This window comes from Crinia signifera, chromosome 5, assembly GCF_055691185.1.
Source record: "Crinia signifera chromosome 5, ASM5569118v1, whole genome shotgun sequence".
Lineage (NCBI taxonomy): Eukaryota > Metazoa > Chordata > Amphibia > Anura > Myobatrachidae > Crinia > Crinia signifera.
Window position 1 is genome coordinate 257,888,655 of NC_139221.1, and position 14,709 is coordinate 257,903,363.

General features: G+C 43.6%; 1 protein-coding gene across 2 annotated transcripts in view; it reads right to left on the minus strand.

Annotated features, from left to right (window-relative positions):
* Window positions 1-14,266, minus strand: part of JCAD (junctional cadherin 5 associated) — a 111,593-nt gene extending 97,327 nt beyond the window's left edge. For both annotated transcript variants that reach the window (XM_083188899.1, XM_083188898.1), the window contains exons 1-2: window positions 14,099-14,266; window positions 11,790-12,469 (exon numbers count right to left, since the gene is read on the minus strand). The gene's annotated coding sequence lies outside the window, so the exon portion shown is untranslated. The remainder of the gene's footprint in view (window positions 1-11,789; window positions 12,470-14,098) is intronic.
* Between the last annotated feature and the right edge of the window lie 443 nt (window positions 14,267-14,709).

A 14,709-nucleotide genomic window follows, 5' to 3' on the forward strand; every position in this document is an offset into this window, starting at 1 on the left:
GCTCTTGTCTACCACGAGTCAGCATCCACCAGCCCTTAAAGAGCACTTACCGGTCTCCCAGTACATGCGGGTGATCCGTAACAACACCCAACCTGAACTTATGGAGATTCAAATTGAGGAGATGACCTGTCGATTTTTGGAAAGAGGATATCAACCCAGTAACCTAAAGAGATGCCTAAAGAAGGCCAGACACAATGTAAGAAGTCGTGAACAGGGTTTGGGACCTCCTGAAAAGAAAGCTCCGCGCATGTTATATGTTAACACATACAATCATGCATCAGTTAATATACAGAAAAGTCTCACCAAGCATTGGCCCCTTGTATCATCTGATAAGAACCTGAAACTACAACATCATGGTCCCCCAATGATGGCGTACAGGAGAGGCCCTAACCTCAAACAAATCTTGATGAGACCAACAATGAGCCCGAGTCCTCAAACTTCCCACACATGGCTGTACACAAAAAAACCTGGTTGCTTCCGCTGTGCAGGGTGTACCACATGCAACAGCATGTTGTCAGGCCCCACTTTCCCCCATCCTCAGTCTGGAAAGCAGATTAAAATCATGTACCGTTTGCACTGCCTCATGGACCATGTCATTTATTTGTTGACCTGCCCATGTGGCCTAGCCTACACAGGGATGACAACCAGAAAGTTTCGTGAACGAATGGCGAATCATCGCAACTCTATCAGAAGTGCCATTGAAACCAACAAATCTGAGTTGCCTATCCCCAGGCATTTTCTTGCGGCTGGACACCAAATTGCTAGTCTTAGATGTCGCCTTATAGACTGGGTCCCCCCTCCACAAAGGGGAGGTGACAGAGCTCTCCAACTCAGAAAAAAAGAGAGCAAATGGATCCACCGATTGGGCACACTAGCCCCAAAGGGCTTGAACGAGAACAACCCGTTGAACATCTTCTTGCGTTGAGATATGACCATTCATTGTTCCACATCCTTCCATATATTCTTATGCTAATAATGAATCCCAAAGCCAGATCTCCTTGTGATCTCCTAGATGATATAGGCTTGTCGGCCATTTTTTACTCCAGCCCACTCACAGCTATAAATAGCTTATTTTCATCTAACTTGAGTGATAAGATTTATATGATTATACTGCGTTGTGGATTTTGTTCAATTTTTATTTTTTATTTTTTATGCTTCTCGGCACGCAGGTCAATGTGTGCTATTCTCCCCTCTTTTTTTGTATTTTCATGTATTTTTGTATTTTTGTATTTTTGTATTTTTGTATTCATGTATTATCACTTGTTCCACAAAAATTGTCCTGCAAAAATTTCCTCAGAGACAAATTATCGATATATGCTGTATTTATGCACTAGACATTGATTGCGTTGACTTTATATTCCTAATGATTATGATATACCCTGACATCGATTATTCTGAGGTGATTCACAGCAGGTCCCCGGCGTTACCAGAAATGATAAAGTCACTTTAACTCAAAAAAAATTTTTTTATATATTTTTTCTAAGTCCCAGCGCATGCGCTGCTATATCAATCACTTCATCGACAGCTAGACCGGACTTCCGGTTATTTGATACGCATAGCAATGCGTTCCAGCCCCTTGCATAAGCTCAGTTATTCAGCTAGTATGCAGAAGCTTGCGTTCCATACACCGGATATCCGGTGACGCACTTCCGCTGACGCACTTCCGGTTTCGCGGCAAAACAGCCGCACTTCCGGTTTCGCGGCAAAATAGCCGCGATTTGGCGGGAAATCTATGCACATGTGACTTCCTGTTTTCTGGTATATAAGTCCGGGCCTGGGCAGTCTTCAGACATGGTTGGTGTTCCTGAACCATGCTGATCTGCGTCTATGACACCCCTGTATGCTTTCTAAATACTTCTGCCTATGTAAGTACATAGCGTTTACTTTTTGTTTTTGTTTTTGTTTTTGATTATTCTTATGTTCTAGTGTTAGAACATTTTTGTTATATTTACATACCAGTGATACACTATGTTATGATATTTCAGGCTCCTTGATAAAGGTCCAGATGTAGGACCGAAACGTCGGGGCTATATTGTGGCAAAAGATATGGATATCTCATTATGAAAATAAAGACCAATTTGTGAATTTTACCCGAGCAAGTCTTTGTGATATTGGCGAGTGCACATTCCCAACTGGGAGAACATTTCTAGATATATATCTATAGATATATATCTATAGATATATATAGATATATCTATAGATATATCTATATATATCTATAGATATATCTATAGATATATATATATATCTATAGATATATCTATAGATATATCTATAGATATATATACCGGGGGTAGTTCGGCACTCCTGCTGATACTCTTGATGTCCCTTGGATTAATAATCACTGGAAGCCGTATGTCCCTGGAACCACGTGCAAATAAGGCAGGCGGCACTCCAACGGTATTTGGTGAAAAAAGTTTAGCTGTTTATTTTATTGCTCTGATTGCCAACGTCTCAAGACCAAAGTCTTTTCATCAGGGCGTGCAATATCTCAAAAGAATAAAGTGCTGTGCTCGCATGGCTCGCTACACTAACCATGCTTCGGACACAATGCCCCGTTATGCTCGGCACAATATTTTATTCTCCCACCATGTCCTAGTGGATGGTAGGGCATGAAATACCACCTGTCGGCACATGTCGGCTACAAAAAAAGGGAAAAACCCCATGTTGAGCTTTTGACTGTTGACGTTCCCAATGTTGACCTAATGCTTGTGTCGACCTAATGACCCTGTCAACCTAACCCATGTCTACCTTCCTGCATGTCGACATTAATGCATGTTGACCTAAATGCATGTCAGCCTAATGGTGTCGACCTAATGGTTGTCGACCTACTAGCTGGTGACCCAATGTCCAGATACCATGCACACACACATACAAACACACACACCACTTGCCACTTGGTGAAGAATTAATTATTAGCAATATACCATGGTGCCCCTAAAAAATTAGTTTGTGTGTTTAACTAAAGATTACTAATAAAATATTCCACAGCTCACACGCACTAGCAGCGGCAGATGCTGATATAAGAAGACACACATCACAGGATACTCTACTCAGAGGCTGACGAGACTGGGAAGGTCATGCTAGTGACTGCATCAAAACACTGTCTTTGCCCAGAAATCCAGCAGGAGATATTAGTTTTCAAATGGGACTCTACCAAAGAATATGTGAGGGTATTTCTTGAATCAAGCTAAGTAAAGCAGCAAACATCCTCACTATTATCAAATTAGACTGTAGTCTGAACCTATTTACCAAGGTTGCCCCTGTTGGCTAATGCCATCTTTGTTGCTATATATTAGTATTTTCAGTGCCGCTTTACCCGCTGTATATTGGGTGCTATGAGCCCCTCAGGGGCAAATTCAGGGTGGAGTGGGCGAGTGATCAGTGTGATCTCTCCCCCCAACCAGGGGCGAATTTAGGGGTCAGGCCACCCATTGGCACAACATTTTTGCGCCCCCCCCGCCCATGCAAACCCCCCCAGTCCCCCGCAACCTTACCTATCGCGCTGGTCCCGGCGGCTCTATTCTTCTGCTGAGGACCACCACAAAATGGGCGCCCCCATACAGCAGACAGTTTCAGAGAACAGTGTGCTATATGGGGGCGCCCATTTTGTGGTGGTCCTCAGCAGTCTGCGGGGGATTGGGGGGGTGTAAATATCGCACCGCAGCCCCCGTCGCCCCCACATGCACAGCGCCCCCCCCGCGGTGGCAGCTGCTGCGGTGCTATAGTTACGCCGCTGGTCTCCATCAGTCTCTCTCACACTGTGACTGACTGAGTGCAGGGAGGATCTGCGCGCCGCTCAGCTGCTGGATACGCAGCCAATAGACTGTGTGTGTAGAGTAGCCAATGGGTGGGCTCCGGCAGCAGTGAGCCTGAGCCATTTCCGGATACACAGGGGGCCAGTCGGACCCAGCCACTAAGCGGTGATGTAATGTGCATGGCAGAGTGGGTGGGTGACAACATATGATAATTCATGTCTGCGGCGGCGGCGCTCGTCACTCGCCGCTGCCCACTCGCTGTGCCATGCTGCTATTTAACAGAATGTCAGCCTGCTTGCCGCCCTTAAATGGTGCCGCCCTGAGGCCGGTGCCTCACGGGCCTAGTCACAAATCCGGCCCTGCCCCCAACCCCTGCACAGGCAGCCTAAGTAGCTGCTTCATTTGGGGCAGATTAAATTAGCCAAAGGGCTGCTAAAGCTCTGTCTGAAGTTATTCAATTAATTCTGATACCCCTTTTTGAAGAAAAATCCACGTTAAATGCACCGTCTGTGGCTTAGCGCACAGGAAAACCATCTAGATTCTGTCCATTTAACCCAGATGAGTTAACATATGCTAACCCTGGGCTTACTGTGATGGAAAACTGTCTAATAATTGAAAAGCTCCCATTAAACCTGGATCCTAATGAGGACACTAGTGGGATCTCACTTCGAACATGCCCCTACATCGCTCCATGTGTAGGGGCAATAGCGATGCACGGCACGACAAAGCATGCTGGATAAATCTAGTTAGATCGCTGGGCAGGGACACTGGCCCTGACAGATCTCTCAGCATGCACATGGCTGTGCAGCGCTGTGTGTTGAGCGATCTTGCTGAGCGATCTAGTAAAATATGCCCATGTGTAGGTCCCATTCGCTAGTTGGAAAGCCCTGCAACTAACTGAATCTGCCCCCTTGCTGACCACAACTTGTCTAATCATTACCGCTGATGGGATTTAGCAAAAGATAATGCTTCAGGTCCCAAGGGAAAGAATTGGAATTACTCCAGGGAATTAAGACCTAATTTAGTTTTATGCAGTGACCTCTCCGATCACCAGGTCTCAATCCAATCATGGAGTTGCAGGATGAAATGGAATCAGCAAAGATTCACCACCAGCAAATTATGACACAACTTGAAATCAAAATGGGACAGTACTGATGTGCCAAGTTTCCCCTTCTTATCCTTTGTTTGTAATGGCAAACTGCAATCTTCAGCTTTTCTTTAGCAGACTGACAAACAAGAGTATAAATGTACTGTACTTTACACTTTAATAAAGGGGAGATTTAGAAAGCCCTCTAAAGAAGACAAGTAGAGGTGCCCAGATAAATTAATTTACATAATGTACTAGATCAGTGGTTCCCAACATTTTTTCTCTCCCGTACCCCTTGATTAGGCTTTTGATTGAAGAGTGCCCCCTCCTCTCAATTTGAAATATAGACAGTACTAACAAGTGGAGAGGAAGTGAGCGTTATGCCTATCCTTATATTAAGGAGTAACGGACAGGAATCGTGCCCTTCCGTGTCTGGCCACTGGTTGTGTAATGTCTCCAGGGTTCCCACTCACACCTGTAGGATTAATGCCGCTGCTTCCTCCACCTGTGTCAGCGCAGGGTAGATTGCTGATGTCTGAGGGCAGCATGGGAAGCTCCCTGTCAGGCAAAAGCACAAGGAAATACTGATGATGCGGATGACGCTAAAGACAGAACCGTGACAAAACATGGTTCTTCTCCACGGCAATGGGTCTTCTTCTGCCATCAAAATACTTTTTTTTCATCTTCCGCCATTACCAATATTATTTTCAAGTACCCCCAACTGGTATGCAGAGTACCCCCAGGGGTACTAGTAGCCCAGGTTGGGAACCACTGTACTAGATATATAATGCCTGCATTATGATTGGTAGCTATGAGAAACACCTCCATTTTTCAACTTACTTGGCATGGTAAATCTCCCCCTTAATGAGAATAATAATGCACCATTGATTAATAATGTAGTTTATTGTATGTGTGTTTTATGGATAATAAATCCACCCAATGAAGAAAATGTAATTGTTATATCTAAAGTTATAGGAAATCGTGGGGTGATATTCAATTGATTTTTTTATTGCGCTGATCACTTTAATAAGTGGCGGGTTTAGCTGTGTTAAGCTAAACCAGACTAAACTAACTCAAATTGGTAGCTTTTTGCACATTTTAGCTCATCGCCCTGGTGCAAGCTGAAATGGCGCTGAACAAATCAACAATTGAATAGCACTGTTGGGCGCCAGCTGCTGGCTGCCTGCACGCTCAGAATGGAATTTCCCCCTAATGCCAACAATTTTATTATGCAAATGTTTTTTTGTTTCTATTAAGTGGAGCCATGGTCACCTACGATGCATTATACTCCTGTTCACTGCTGCCTGGACACTAACTCGGGAGTAGTGAGGCCAATCTCAGGACATTTTTTAAACCCCAGGATTTGGGAATGAAAAGCATTCAATCCCAGGATTCCCAGGATCGCGGAATACGCCTTTGGACACTGCGCTGGGAATGGTTGTCATGATGTGCATTGCTGCACAGTGTGTTTAGTAACATCACATCAGTAGCGCACGCAGGGGGGGTTTCTGAGTACCCAGAAACCCCCCAGGAGTCTAAGGGCCCTAGGCTGAAAGCTGAGGGTCCCCTCTTTCCATAGGTACAATAATTTAAAAAATCGACCCTTGGGAACCGGAGATATCTGACTTCAAAGCAGTGGTCCCCATCCAAGCCTGTTAATTGCTCTTCCCAGTCAGATACTTCAGGTTATTTCTGACTTAGAGTTTTTCTGAGGGTATATTCCAAAAGCTGGGACTCTCCCCCTTTGATGAACACTAGTAGCTTGTCTCTACTGTTCCCAGAACCAGAGATATCAGCCTTCCAGCAGCTGGTTACTGCTCCAGCTCCACACACCTGGTATGTAGTTTTATATACTCATTGGCAGATTGCTCTGCCTCCTGAACTCTGATCCTAGTCCACAGTACCATTTCGTAGGTGGGATTCTCTATTTTTTAATTAATTCCAGTAAAATCTAAGAAATCTATTTCTGGGAACTGGAGATATCTGCAGTCAAGCAAGCTGTCCTCCCACCAGAAAATGATGAATAATAAGCCCACTCCACTATACACCCCTCCTCTGCGTATTAAACTTCCTCTACCACCCAGGAAGTTATGTATCATGGCCCCTTCATTCAGCCCAATGCCCCCTTCTCCCACTGCATCTCCCACCATCTGTGCAGTAAAGGGGTAAATATTGGAAATTACTGATCCAGGCCCTATATGCTGAGCGGTTGATATAATACCCCCTACCACCCGTGGGACATCAAAGCTTTCCCCACCCCTACCGCTGGAGGATCGGTAGGGGCCCCAATACATTGCTATGCCCAGGGGTCTACACTGCTGTTGACGCCCCTGTATGTATATATATATGTATGTATATATATATTTTTATTATTATTATTATTAATATACATTTGGTCTATCTATAATACTTTAACTGACACGGCATATACTGGGTCACCTAAGTGTCCATCTCCGTGCTTTTCTCCGCCCATCTGGAAACCCCCTTCTGAAAATCCTGCGTTTGCCCCTGCACGTTGTGCAGACGCACATCTTGGTTTCCAGGCAGCACCTAAACCAAGCGATGCTCGTGTTCAAAGCTGTCTGGCAGAAAAGGATCAAATGTACATGTGCACTGTAATTCTGAAATCCTGGGACTGGAGGCTCCAGTTCCGGGAATCAAATTCCAGCAAAAAAATGGTGTGAATCGCAGGATCCCACTGATCTCAATCCCGGGAGTGACATCCCTAGCTTAGTTTTTAAGAAGGGAGAATGATGTCTGTATCTGCACAGTGTAATGTTACATAAACCTACAATGTAAAGATGAATTCTTCCCCCTGGTGACCCCGTTGGTGTTGGACTCGCACATTTTTGAATGGAGCCCTGTGGATATCATAAGTGCGGCATACAGCTGCAACTCTATTGTAAGTAATAGAATTACCAATTACATGTTAACCCTTTGAGTGCCAAGTGATTTTGGCAAAATAGGTGTGAAAAATGGCAAGCAAACATTTATATTCATCATAGTGACCCGTAATGTTTACCTTACATAAGAAATATAATCTTTTTTTACACATTTTTAATTTGAATTTATATAACAAATATTTTAGCAGATATCTTGAACATCTTTCACAGAGATGTTGGTACTCAAAGGGTTCATTTTAACCGCACAATGACTACCATAAAGCAAAGGATGCACTCCAAAATATATTCTCTCCGTTTAAAGCTAACTGCTTCCTTAAAGCTGATTGGACAACTTCACCATTGGTCACCTTCTCGCTATTTAAAAAAAAGAATCGGTGTATGCTATAGGCTTATAGCTTTTCTTGGTAAATTGGCCATTTCCCACAGTCTCGGTGGGACTGTCGGTGGGGAGGGGGTGGAGCCACACGGGTGGCTACTTTTTGGGGGCGTGGCCAGAGTGATAGCGTCGTTTTAGCCACACACCCCGACGTGCAATGCCATTTTTTATGGCATTGCACTGCAGAGGGCGGGGCTAAAACGGCGCTATTCGCGTCATTTGACCCGTGGTCCCCCCCGCGGGTGCCGGAGGGGGGGGGGGGGTCGCGAGAGCCAGGCGGTTTTGTGGGAGGGTTGCCCCTCTTTCCGGCGGTCGCCACATAATAAATGAGAAATATGACTTCAGGGAACATAAAGCTAAACATGAGAAGTAACTCACTGGCTTCTATTAGACAATACCTTTGATAGCTGGCATTGCCTACTAGGCCCATGCTCTGGAATGTATCACATTCTTGAGCTTGGTACATATGGGGAAAGCGTCCAAAACTCTGAAAACAGCATTTTTTGTATTTTGGCTGCTTTTTTTACGTTAGCACATCCCGTCAACTCTATCTACATCATAAGATTTGACAATTGCGGCTGAACTACTCCTAGGTTAATACTGTAGCTCATAAACCCTGTTAACTTGATTGGCAGCACCTGCAGGTACAGTAAAATAAAATACATTACTGAAAAATCTCCATCTAAAACATTTGCGATGGAAGAAAACATTACATGCAATTACACACTGTTTAATAAGTTAAATTGGTCCAGCTAGGTGGCGAGAAGACCCTCAGAGATGATAAAACAAATGCAATTTGCTGCAACAGTCAGATGTGACATCTCCAAATATCCTGAAAGCCCAGGGCTATAATTACAGAGATCATGTTTTTGGTACAGATACTGTAGTAGGCCCGATTCAGTCCTGCTGGCTAGGCTGGGGATATTCGCTGCCTATCGAGCAGGTTAACGCTGCCCCACCGAACCCACAACACACGCCTCCCCCGGGCCAGATCCCTTTTCTACTCTGCAAGGGGATGTGTACACTTAGGTTTCTTGCCGTTTCGACACGGTAATTGGTGCGATATGAAAGGGGTTACTGGGTCCAGCAAACCGGTAGCAACACAGTAATAGGAACCGGCAAAAAAGAAGGGTTCTTACCGGTTTGTTGCCGTGTTGCTTTGCAGTGTGAACCTGGTTAAACGGGTCGGGCGACCCGTTTCCCGTTCACACTATGGCGGAAGCAGTGCTTGTACCTGCTGCCTCCTCCCCCGCCCCCGATGATGCTCTGCCCCTCCCCCTCCCCCCTGGAAGCGATCTGAACAGCGTAAAATGCAGGGTCACACCGGGACCGAACCATTTCAAAGTCCCGGTGCGACCCTGCATTTTTGCGATGTGAAAGCAGTATTACACATCCCCTTGCCGGCGCCCGCACAGGGAAAAATTATTCGATGGTTACTCACCATTGAATGATATTTTCTCTGTTCACTATTAAACGTAAGCCAGGAATGCTGATGGGCGAATTGAAGTTGAGCGCTGACATCATGTGTCGTCATTCGCCCCCCCCTGAGCCTTCTTTTGCTGGGGTCTGTCCAGCATTTCTATGGGTGTGCCCACTGTTTTTGTGGGCACGCCCATGAAATGCCAGGTGCTCACCCCAAACACCACCGGACTGTCAATGAGGCAGCGAGCGCACAAAATTCGCCAAAGGAGCTTGTTGCAGGGATTTGCACATGCACACATTATCACCTATGCACATGTGCAGACCCAAACCATCGGGGACTGGGCCGAATTTGGACCTGTGTGAACAGGTCTGAATCGGCCTCAGTGTGCTTTTGTATTCCCAAACACCTACAGTATCAACAACTTGCGGCATCCTGTCAATGTTTGGGAAGGAGCTTGCTTGTCAGAACCTTGCTTTGGTGTAAGTCAGTGCCATTTTTCTATGTGTAAGTGCCCGATGAGGGACACCACAGGTTTTGTTATGGAACAAGTCTAAAGCTGGCCTACACTCAATTTCATCCAACTCATCCAACGAAGGATCAGGACAAAGAAAAGTGGTAAGTTACTGTATACAGTATGTGATTCCAATCTAATGTACAGTCCCGTGTGCATCTGATCGAAATCGGACGCACAGCACGTAAGATCCCAGTGTGTATGGCTAGCTTTAAAGTAAATACATTTATTTGTTTACAAAACCAGATAATTATATATGTAGCCAGCTGAAACTGTTTTCAGGGTACAAATAAAAACATAAAAAAAAGAATTCCTGGATTATATCAACAAGCGCTGGAACAGAAGCACCTATAAGGGCTCCTTGGGTTTCCCCAGTAACAGATTTTGGATTCCTCAAACTACTTGACCAGGAACTCACAGTCAGTGTGCTCAGCAGGACAGTCTGCAGTTAGCAGCACAAAGCCAAATAACTATAAACTAAAACATGCTGAAATGACTGTAGCAGAGTGGCCAGCACCAACAAAATATGTACAGCCCCTTCAATACGGATAGGCCAAAGGTATGCTGCTATGTAACATTACAAGCGGAAAGTGAGAATTCAATTCGGTATGCACTATGTATAGAAACATTATCTACTGCATTTGCAGAAATGATAATAAGCCCAGTTTACGTCACAGGGATGAGAACTTTGCGCACCTCATAAGCCTGCTGTGGATTACTTTGAGGAGTAAACACTTTGAAACATCTGAAGACATTATCCAGGTACATATAGTTATTGGTCATGTGACCCAGGCATGCAAAGCACCATATGCAGGCCGATGCCACTAGTCACCCAGGATGACCTGATCACAGGACAGAATCATAATACAACAACAGGGATGTTCAATGTTCATCTTTTAATGCATAAGAACTTATACTTTACTGTAGCCTATTGTAGAAAAGAGCAAACTTCAGTACACCCAGCAACAGGGACATCGCTGTGTATGGTTGGTCAGTATTAAAGATGATGGACATTGACAGAGACAAAATTTAAAGGGATGAATCTTCAATATAGAGTATAATGCTGCACCTGGGAACGAAGGGCAGCTGTGCCACAGGAGTGCCAACACAGGGAGCAGCAATACATCTGTATCTGTCCTGATTGGTCAGTACTTCCCCACTGAAATCTATGTTATGTCTGTGATAGAAGGAACCCCACCTCTGTGCCCCTGCACAAAATACAGCAAACAAGTACCCCGGGCACAGCCAGCATTATAAATATTACTAGAAATCCTGTAAATATCGATCAGAAAAATACTCATTTTGTATTGGCCGATTCATAATCGGTGTTACCAGGCATTTATCTCAATCTCCCAAACAGTGACTTGTTTCTGCTGAACTGAAGGTTATCTCCTGAGACACAGATGTACACGCAGAAATGAATATAATCACAAGCCCTGTGCATAGTGAGAAGGGCAGGTTGTGGTGCCACAGCTTGCGATGGGAATATCCTAGCAAACATGTCAGGAATCTTGCAGTGATACAGGAAACATGCCTAAAATCCACAGAGAAACTTAGATTCAGTTCATCACAGGCTGCTGCTGACTGGCTTTTTACCCTGGCTTCTGCTGTTCTTCATTTCACAGGCTCCTAATTAGTTTGGGGGATGAAATGGTTTCCCCCCCAACGCATCTATGAAGCCAATGATTTGCTTTTAGCCTTATGAGACAGTGAGGAAAGACGAGGACTTACCTTGTGAGTCTCCCATGCTTGCAGATCCGTCTACTTGGTGTGCAGCAGCAGCTACAGAATTGTAATCCAGCACTGCATGAAGCTACTGCTGAGCATGCCTAGTAACTGCAGCCACTTGGAAAGCAACTAGGAAAGGATAAGGTTCCATCAACAGCTTAATGATTTTGCAGCCAGACCGAAAGTTTTAAAGGTGCAAAACACTGAAGTTTGGAGTCTCCACCTTATAAATGTATTTTCTATCACACCACAAGTGTGCTTAACCTAAATCACTCTCTCTGGATAATCTCAGATTATCCAGTCTTCTGTGGATACTGTCGCATCAGAACATTTGTAGAGAAAGTCATACACTGGGGTCGTGTGGTTATTACTTAGTGCCTGAGTCCTTCCCCATATAATAAACTTTTTTTTAAAAAGGTCCCTGCACCAAACATAAATTCATCCTGAAAGGTGCTGTCCACTTTAAGCGATTCATTTATTGACGTGTAAGTGTTTTTCTGCAACACATACTAAACAGATTACATTATTTTCCTGTCTTCCGTCTGTGCTTTTATACCATGTACTTGTATCATCAATCGTAGTCATTTACTTCTGTGGCCCTTGCATATGACATAGATCTGCTGCGCTCTCTGCAATGGACACATTTGTAACCAGAGAGCATATCTGCGTTGTAACCAAGGACACTGAAAGTAAAGTTTCACAATTATTCAAATGCAACAAAGATGTGACATACTATCCAGTTACACTATGCATGTGTACAATTTACACCTGTATTTTGGGTCTCATAGTAGCGCAGATTTGCACTTGGAGAATTGGATCGTGGGTCTTCATGGGTAAGTTTAACACATTAGGGGAGTGGTGACACATGTCAGCCAAGCCGGTAGGGATGCATCTGGTTTTAACCTCAAAGTATGGTAACGGTATGACTGCTTGGTCACTATTTCTATACATACAGTAAATCCCGTGATAAGGGACAATTTCTTATCTCCGGCATGGATGAGAAGGCGGCAATTTACTGAGGTGTAAAATTATACTTCTCCTTATGATCACAAGGTTATTGCAGGCATCCAGTAGGTGAGTGATAGGTCACTTTTGAAAGCCTGCAAAGTACATTACACTGCACTTAGGGGCAGATTTATTAAGCTTGGTGAAGTGATAAAGTGGTTTTTATCACTGGCCAATCAGCTCCTACCTGTGAAGTTACAGGTTTGATTTGAAAAATGACATGTAGGTAGGGTGACCAACTCATCCCTTTAATCCGGGACACATATTAATTACACAGGTTCTGTGGTAGTTTAAAACCAGGTGAAATGGAGTCTTGAGGTGTGGCAGTTTAAAACCAGGTGAACGCCAGCCACAGAACCTGTGTAATTAATATGTGTCCCGGATTAAAGGGATGAGTTGGTCACCCTACATGTAGGAGCTGATTGGCCGGTGATAAAAACCAGACACTTTATCACTTCACCAAGCTTAATAATTCTGCCTCAGAATTAGATAAATTGTAAAAAAAAAGTATATTTTATAAAATGGGCACTTGTATATGCCCAAAAAGACTGAGGGTCCATCACTAGATGTACTGTAATATTAATAATTGTGGCATTGTAACAAGACTAGAAAACTAACAATGCTTGTTAGTACTGCCTTGTCCTAGAGGTCAAATATTAAAAAAGAATATAAAAATGAAAAAAAATATATATATATAATATAATAAAATCTTAATTGAAACGTAGAAACTTAAAGATTAAGGCTATCTCATTAAATGCATGCATTGTACTCTTCACTAACAAATAGGACACAGCTGCACGTCCTCCCCACTAGATATCTGCAGCATCCTTGACATGCACAGTCCTGCTTCTGGCTTCAGGTAGAGGGGTGGCAGGGAAGGGACCCCCCCCCCCTATGTTTCCTCCAATCTATTTGCAACATGCCAGACCCTCCTCTTTTGCATTGGGGTGCTTTTGAATACATTTTATAAGCAAATGAGAGGGAGCAGTCATGCAAATAGGTGCTGTTTAATATTCATGTCATTAATTATATGTGGACGCAATAAAATAAGTCCATAATGAAAAAAAAATGTGCCTGAAATAGAGAAATATGTACAAGTGCATTATTTTCTCTTCACGTAGAGCAGCTTTCTGAGGTATTAGTTCAGCCAGACAGTCTGTTAGATATAAAATAAAACATTTCTACGGAATTGCAGCAAACAATAAATATCTATATATAAAATGTCTGCACATCTATAAATTCTGGTAGTGTAGAGAAAAGCAGCTGAAGAAAGAAAAGATTTAAGCAATGTTATGCTTTGCACTTACTTTTGCATATCTCCTTGTCCCTTCCTACAGTCTGTCCCTGAAGTCCTCTTCCCTCATCCAATCGTAGCTTGTTGTTAGGCAGAACACGTCATTCATAAAGCATAACAATGACAGCTGGAACAGACCATGTTTTCTGTCACTGAGTACCTGTAAGGTAGTAAGGCTGTCACTGCATGAGACAAGCACATATTGTGGGAGTTAATAAATAAACAGGATCGTATTTTATTATCTGCTATTTTGTAATGTATGTATATTTTCTCCTGCATGTAAGGAAAAGCATGTATCCTAGATTTATTCCAGTTATTCTATGTAAAAGTAGATCAATGGCAGTTGAATACTGAGGGCCCCATGGTGCAGCATACTGTTGGGGCCCCCACCTCAGGAATTCTCCTCCACTCCGTGTATTATCCTAATTATTCTCATAATCCTAAATGATGCCTCTTGGTATTTTGAGACACAAGACTGAGAGAATAAACTGATCTAGAATTCTCTCAGTACAGTACATAATAGTCACCCTCTGCTCCTTTCCTGTGCAAAATCTAGTAAACATACGGTACAAGATTTTTTTGCATAACAATCTACATATGGTGCACACATACCTACAGATTTAT